Consider the following 7,559-nt stretch of genomic DNA (forward strand, 5'->3'; position numbering starts at 1 on the left):
CTTTCCCTTTTTCTTATCCTTCCTTTAATTAAAAACATATTGTATAGTCATTTATAATTTCAAACAATACTGAAGTGGATAAAATTAAAGCAGGAGAGGTCTCTCATGGCCTTCACTGTTGGCATAGTGGATCAGAATCGGCTGCCTAGGTTCTCATACTGGTTCTTCCTTACTGGACATATGGTGCTAGGTAGTTCATTTTTCGTTTTTTGCAGGGTCTCTCTGTCATGATCTTCCTGTATGAACCTTCTAGCTGGGACTAGAGAGGTGTACATGACCATATCTAGCTCTTTTTCACACAAGGTCTTGCTGTGTTGCCCAGTCAGGCCTTGAATTTATGCTTTTCCTTCCTCAACTTTCTGAGTCACCAGAATTATAGGGGCATACCACTGTACTCAGCTTTTAGGTGGGACCAGAAATTGAACCCTGGGCTTCCAGGGAGTCCTAGCAGAGCAGTATCTTAGCTGTGCATTTTACAACTGGGCCTTGGACAATTTTTTAACCTTTCTTGCCTTGGTTTACACATCTTTAAAATGGGGAGAATGTTAGTCACCTCATAAAACTGTACATCTCTGGTGCTTACAAGGGTACCTGGTAATAAGTACTTACTGCATGTCAGCTTTTGTTATCTATCTACATCTTGTTCTATTCTATGCATATACATATGGATCTATTTATGCAAACAATATATATGGACTTACTTTTATTAAGATGGTATGCTGTCATGTATATTATCCTGCAACTTGGCCAGGATTATCTTAGGGTTATGGGCAGAGAAGAAACACACTGATGAGTGATCAGAAGAGAGTAAATGTAGCAGTTTGGGGGGAGAGAGATCGAGAGAAAGAGAGACTGACTGCAAAGATTGATTAGGGCCAGATCATAAAGGACCTTGATTGTCAAGGAGGGAAAGGGGTGCACTAAATATTTCTGGCCAAGGAATAAAGGGTTAGAAGAAATGAGGTTGCTCCTAGAGAGGTTACTGAGGCAACATAGTAGGGGTAAGTTGATATGGATGGAAAATTGGTAAGAACACAATGGCAGCTTGAGCTAAGAGGATGGCAATGAGAAAAGAGAGTAAGGATGGCTTATAGAGACAACACTAGCACATAATTTTTTAAATGATTATTTTTTTCTCTTTTTTGAGAGGTTGTTGCTATAGGGCATGTGTGCTCACCAGAAGGACAGAGAGAGACAGTAAACGAGAAGTCACCCCCCAGAGGGGATGGCCATCCCACAGTCTCTTCTCCATTCTCCTCTTGAGATCTTGGGCATGCATGCACATAGGCCCGGTGTGAGTTTAAGCCACTGGGTCTGGGACTTGAACCGCAGTTGACTACATGGGAGTCCAGTGACATAGCCATTATGCTAACTGCTGGTCCCAATTTTTAAATTATTGACTGAAAAGGGTGAGGAGAAGAAGAGGTCAACATAGCTTTGAAATTTTTGAGCACTGGGTTACTGAGAGAATGGCAGTGCTAGTCTTGGGTGTCATGCTTGACTTCATATTTTTGTCACTGCTAACATACAACCAGTCGATAAAATACTATTAACAAATTTTGTTAACTTACACTCTCAGAATTTCTTGTGGTCATTCTCTTGTATTATTCTTTAGGGCTCAATGTAGGCACTCTTATCTTCTAAAAAGCCTTATAGACTCTCTCCCCAGTCTGGTTTGGATTTCCCTCTTAAGTATCTTGAATATATTCATAATATCTTGTGTTTATCTCTTTGTATTTCCACATTGCTTGACAATTGCCTGATTATATGTCTGTATATTTTACTTGATTATGAAGGCTTTGAGGTACAGACTAGATCTTATTAATCTTTGTATTCTCAGTGCTTAGCCCACTGCCTGGCATCTGGTCTGCACATATTTCTGTTGAAGGAAAGAATAAATGCCATTTTGAACATTTTTGCCAGGGACATTTAGCTGGGAATGTCCATGAAGCTGCTAGCAATGTGGCTCTGTGGCTCTGGCCAGAGAGGTCAGAGGTCAGAGACAGATTGTGAGACTCCTGCAAAGAGGTGAAGAATTCAGACTGGCTAGAGAAGAGGACTGAGGTGGGACTTTGGGAATCCATAAGACGCAGGGAGTCAGGAAGAGACACCAGAGAACATAACCAAGAAGAAGTTGTCAGGGAGGTGGTGTGACACCCACACTGGCAAAACAGTAGGAAAACCAGGAAAGTTTAAAGGGTAAAGGATAGTCAATAGGGATCAAATACTACGTAGATGTCAGGAGCATGGGGGTGAAGAGAGGCCTTCTACTGCTGTTTGAGAGATCATTCTTGAGCCTGGTGAGATGAGGAAGGCAGCTTGGTGATAGAGATAAAAGAGGAATGAGTGGTGAGTCATTGGGCTCTGGTGACTTTTCAATGTGCTTGGAAGGGAAAGAAAAAGGAGCCTAAAAAAAAAAAAAAGAAAAAAAAAGAAAAGGAGGAATATAAAACAAGACCTGAGCAAGGAGCAGGGTGATGTGACCTGCTTGCAGGTAAGTGGGAAGAGTGGGGAAACAAAAAGAGACTGGGAAACTGAAAATGTAAGCAAGTGAGGAGGCGGGAGTACATGAGAGGGAGAAAGAGGGAGAGTCTTGGCAAGAAAGGGTACTTCCTCACTGGTGAGAGAGGGAAAGCAAAGAGAGAAGCTTTTGAAGAGCTAAGGGTCAAACAGTCTGTTGGTGAGGTCGAAATCAAGGCCATATTCAGAAGGAACAGTGTTGAAAGTAAGTTTGGAGGCAGGAGAGAGGTATCAGCCACTTTGAGGGTTTTAAGAAGAAATAACACAAAACAGGCATTCCCCACTTGAATCTGAATGGACTCTTGTAATAACTAGCTTTCAGTGGCATTCAACAGCAAGAGCAGTAGCAGCAGGGAATGAACACGGTACTAGGAACTGTCCAGAAAACTGGAAGGGCTTGGGGGGAGTGGGTTGTGAGGGAGACACACTGTGAAGATGGCTGAGCATAGAATCAGGGCTGGGATGAAGTCAGAATGAAGCTTAGAGATGGAAAAAACAGAGAGGGCTGTAACTAGAGCTAATGAGGTTGCAGAGCAGGTCTCAATGGTGTAGAGCAGCAACCAGCTCCACCAGTGATAGTTCAGTCCTCCTTATTGGCTTGGAAGGAAAAAGCAAGCTTGGCAGAAATGTCTGTGGGACCCTTGTTTTCAAAACAAGCTCCCAAATCCCTGCTCCCCTATGGTGATTGAAGATCTCTAAGGGAAAATTCTAACTCACCCAGGTCTGTGTGCCCTTACCCATGTTTCAATCTAGAGATTTCTGAGTATGTGGGGTTCTCTCTGTGGCTTCTGCTTCAGTGTCTGTGGCTCCTTCCTCCTCCCTTCTTTCCCCCATCATTTGCCAAGAAAATGACTTTAAACATGATGCTTGGGAACTTGGAGAGCTCTTCCATACATCTGGGGTTGCCAGTTTGGAAAGCCTGCATTATGCAACCCATGGTCTGAGCAGCTGAAACAGGATGGCCTTTGTCTATTGCTAAAAGCCACAAGCTGGGGGGGGGCATTTTCTTCTTTAGGGATTTGGTAGTGGGGGCATTTGGTGACCTTGGAGGAGCCTACGAATGTCTCCCTCCAAGATGCAAGTCTGGTTGGCTGATTGACCAGTATGGGTCAGAAAACATATACATTTATATTTTCCCTATGGTGGAAGCTGGGTCATTGGCTTTCAGTCATGAATGCTGTCCATGGTTATATCATCTGGAGTTACAAATGTTCACGAATGCCAAGAAGCGGTCGGGCGGAAGCTCCATGACATTCTTTGGGTCCGTAGTTTCTTCCCACTCTGATTTTTATTTTTGTGTCTTTTTCTCTCATGCTTTTTGTACCTGTGCAGAGAGGCAGACTCCTAGCATGCTCTATTGTGGCATGAAGCACAAATGCCATTTCCTTCTGGGCAGGGACTAAGCCATAAGCACCAAAGCCAGGGTAGTATTTATGGAAGCTTTTACTTCACACTCTCCATCTGGGAGGTAATGAGAGGAGGGTCTGCTCAGTGGCCTGACTGTCTTTGTTCCCAGGGCTCAGGACCCTCCTCTCTTTATGAGGCCTTCCCGTCTCTCCTTTCCATGGTCTGACCCAGCCCAACCTTGCTATCCACTTGACCGAATCCTCACTTGATTGAAAACATAGCTGCAGTTTTAAAATAGGCTTTGTTTCTAGTGAGCTGATGATTTAGATAAAGCCTCTTCTTTTAATTTTGCCCAACTTTCTGTCCTCTTTGATTCCTTGCATTTTGTGGAGAGAGCTTATTTAATTTGAAGGTGGATTTACAATTGCTTTACATTTCATGTGGCCAACACAATACAGGCAGAAGTGGGTTTTCTTTACTGCATTTGAATGATCTAAATGATGCCACCCATGAAGACCTAATCTTGGAGAAGACAGGGCCCAGGGAGGCATGCAATGGGACTCCCCCCCACCCCATTCTTAGAGCACTGTGTGCTGAGGACTCTACCCCACCGGGAGCTTGGAGAACAGAGCTTGCATTGCAGAACGAGAGCTTGTCTTGTCTTTAGTTTCAGCCTGATCCATTTGTCACTTTGGATCATTCCTCTTATACCTGCACCGAGAGGCAATGTCGTCAATTGCGAGGATTCCTAGCGTGCTCTGCTGTGGCATGAAACACAAAGACCATTTCCTTTCAGCTCTGGCTTTCACAGGGCCTGCCCGAATACATTTGTGTTGCCTCCAAACCTGGCACTTTAAAACAAATGAAAAGGCCCCCGAATGACAAACACAGCACACATAGTGGGAGGGCCATTTGCAGGGAAATGGTTGCAAGGAGAATCGGTACTTTATGAATATTCACTGAAGTGTAAACCTGCACATTGCTCATACGCTTTTCTGCATTCTAATTTGACCATGAATGCAAATGAGTCCTGTTTAAAATAGAGAGGGGGAGAGCGGGCTCCTTGCAGAACACCTAATTGAAAGATGTTTGTACATCATGTTTGATATTTAGTAAACAGAGAGACAAATCCAATCGTTTTCCAAATGAGACCTTAGAAACAATAAAAAAAATAATGATCACAAAAACCTAGAGAGTAGGAATGTGCAGAACTAACGCTTTCCTAAAAAGGGGGACATAATTACTTGTCTCAGGGTGTAATTAGTGTCCTAATTATACGAAGGTGTATTTTGCTTATCTCTTCAGTAAACCCTTTGTGGAGATTTAAGTGTCTTGTATAACCAAGGAGCTGGGTCCGGCCCTCAGGGTAGGCGATAGATGGTCCTGTGGGGAGAGGGGCCCAGATAGACATACTCTAGGAAGTACCTTCATCTTTCTTTTAGACTGACAGATGGTTTCAGTCCGGGTTGGACTGCCTGCTGCTGCTTTCAATGCAAGAGTGTTACCTTTTTGGATTCATGAAAGCCACTCAATCAAAGATAAAAAGGCAGGCCAGTGTGGGGAATCAATAAAATCTCTACTTTCAGCTGGAGTGTCTCATAGTAATTCTTCTCGTGTCACTGCCTGGTTAAACAGTCATACTCCTGCTAAAAGCCCTATAAGACATAATAGATTCATGTGGCTTTACTCTATTGTGTTCCATTTGGCCTGGAAAAGGGGAAAGGGGTCTTGTTTTTCTAAAACAAACCAGACACTCAAGCATTGTGTATCAAAATGTATTCATCCATTGCATATCGTCTCATTACAGCAGACTGGTTTCCTTTGCATACCTCTTGTGGAGCTATTTCCAGACATATGATATATTCATTGAAAACTGTCTTTTGGAGATCTTGTAGTACCAATTCTGAGACATTCTGCTTACATTTAAATGCATTTTTGGGGATGGTGATGGTTGTTGTTGTGGGAAAAATCATAAAAACAAGTGCTTTTTATTTCAAATGGAGACTAGCATACACACTGAGAAATTGACAGTACATGTCACATGCCTCAGAGCTGAACCAGAGCACAAATGGCTTAGTTATGGTGGAGAGTCTTGGGCAGGGCTTTTGGTGATGGACTTCCCAGCAAGCACATTTATCTTCGGCTGGGAACCAGGGTTTTTAAAGTCTGTGAGTGCAGTGTAGTCAAGCCCTATGTGTAGTCTTCCCAGTCTGCCTCATAGACGTGTGATTCGTCCTAAACCCAAGGTCTGTATGGCAGTGAATCATAGAGATTTGGGATGCTTTTCCTTCAAATATCCCTCCTCCAGTCTTATAAATTAAAATGGAAGTATTTGTGCCTGTGTTGAGCAGCATTAAATGCAACTGGCTAGGACACCACCCACACATTGATGTCCAGGGATTTTGAATAAATGAGAATCACAGAGCATGTTATTTCACCATCTGGGGTGAGAAAGAAGTGATGAGACAAGTGGCACTTTGTTGGCATTCTAGACAGGCCCTTTGATCTGGAGTGTCCTCTGTGAAGGCTATTTCTGACTCCTCCCCCCCCAATGTTCCTCATCCTTTGCTTCCCTTGGAGGGTTTTCTGCTGCTGTTGGGCTACACCTGAACTCTTTCTGGCATATCACGTGAGGCTACAGAAGAAAGAAGGATGCTGAGTGTCTTCCTCCTTGCTGGCCCCTCATGCCCCTCCCCAGGAAAACGTCAGCAGATGTAGACAAGATTTTAATAGCTACATAAAGAGAAATGCATGACAATCTCATTAGGGGAGCCATAATGGCCTGTCGAAGGATCTCAGAGAGGACGATCTATCAACGTCTAGTTTGTTACGGCATCCCTAACGATGGCAGTTTGCCCCTCCTCATAATCGTCCATTCATCACTCATTTGACCTGGTTCCCAATAATACATCACCCTCACTTGCATCAGTCTCCCTTTGAGGCCCTCTACAATCGCTGACACCACTCTTTAAGGGCGGCTAAAGCAGAGCCAGTAAGTGACAATCATAAAAAAGCAGTTAGTGGGCCACCCTACGGCTTGCTCTGCTATGGCACATTAAGGCTCTTTCTTTTCTTTTCCCAGCAGTCCTTGGTCACACTTTATCCCCAGTCCAACATCTGCAAGAGGTCAAGGCTGGCGGTCTGAGGGTCTGGGGATTTCCAACCATCTGCTAAGGCAAAATGAAGACCGTGCTGGAAGAAGGAGGAGGAAAAATCTAAATAGTCTGAGAATCTTCTTAAAGTTATTTATTGTGGGTGAGGGCAGGAGAAGCGTTAGCGTTATTAATGGTATCAGCCCATTGTCTTTCTTATGTGCCTCCAAGGGCAGTGGACATAATTAAAGTCGAAGCTGAGTTCATTTTTCCCCTTGGAGGCTTACATGGCCTGGAGTCATTTCCCATTTCTCCCTTCCCACTAGTGCCAGTCCTCCCTAGCTGCTGAAAAATTCAACATTCCTATAAACTACAGTACTTTGTAAAGGTCACGCGCCAGCTAATCTGAACCCGGGGTCTGGAGCTGCGTTCACTGTAGCTGTAGCAGTGGCTGTCCAGCCCGTGACGTGAGGCCAGCCTGTGGAGAAGCGAGAGGGGCACGAGGCAGGCATGCAGAGCTCTTTAAATATTGCCGAGCGTTTCCTGGATCAGCATGATATTTAAAGATTTTTGTTCCACCTGCCTGCGAAATATAGAGTC

Source organism: Tupaia chinensis, unplaced genomic scaffold, assembly GCF_000334495.1.
Source record: "Tupaia chinensis unplaced genomic scaffold, TupChi_1.0 Scaffold000458_2, whole genome shotgun sequence".
Lineage (NCBI taxonomy): Eukaryota > Metazoa > Chordata > Mammalia > Scandentia > Tupaiidae > Tupaia > Tupaia belangeri.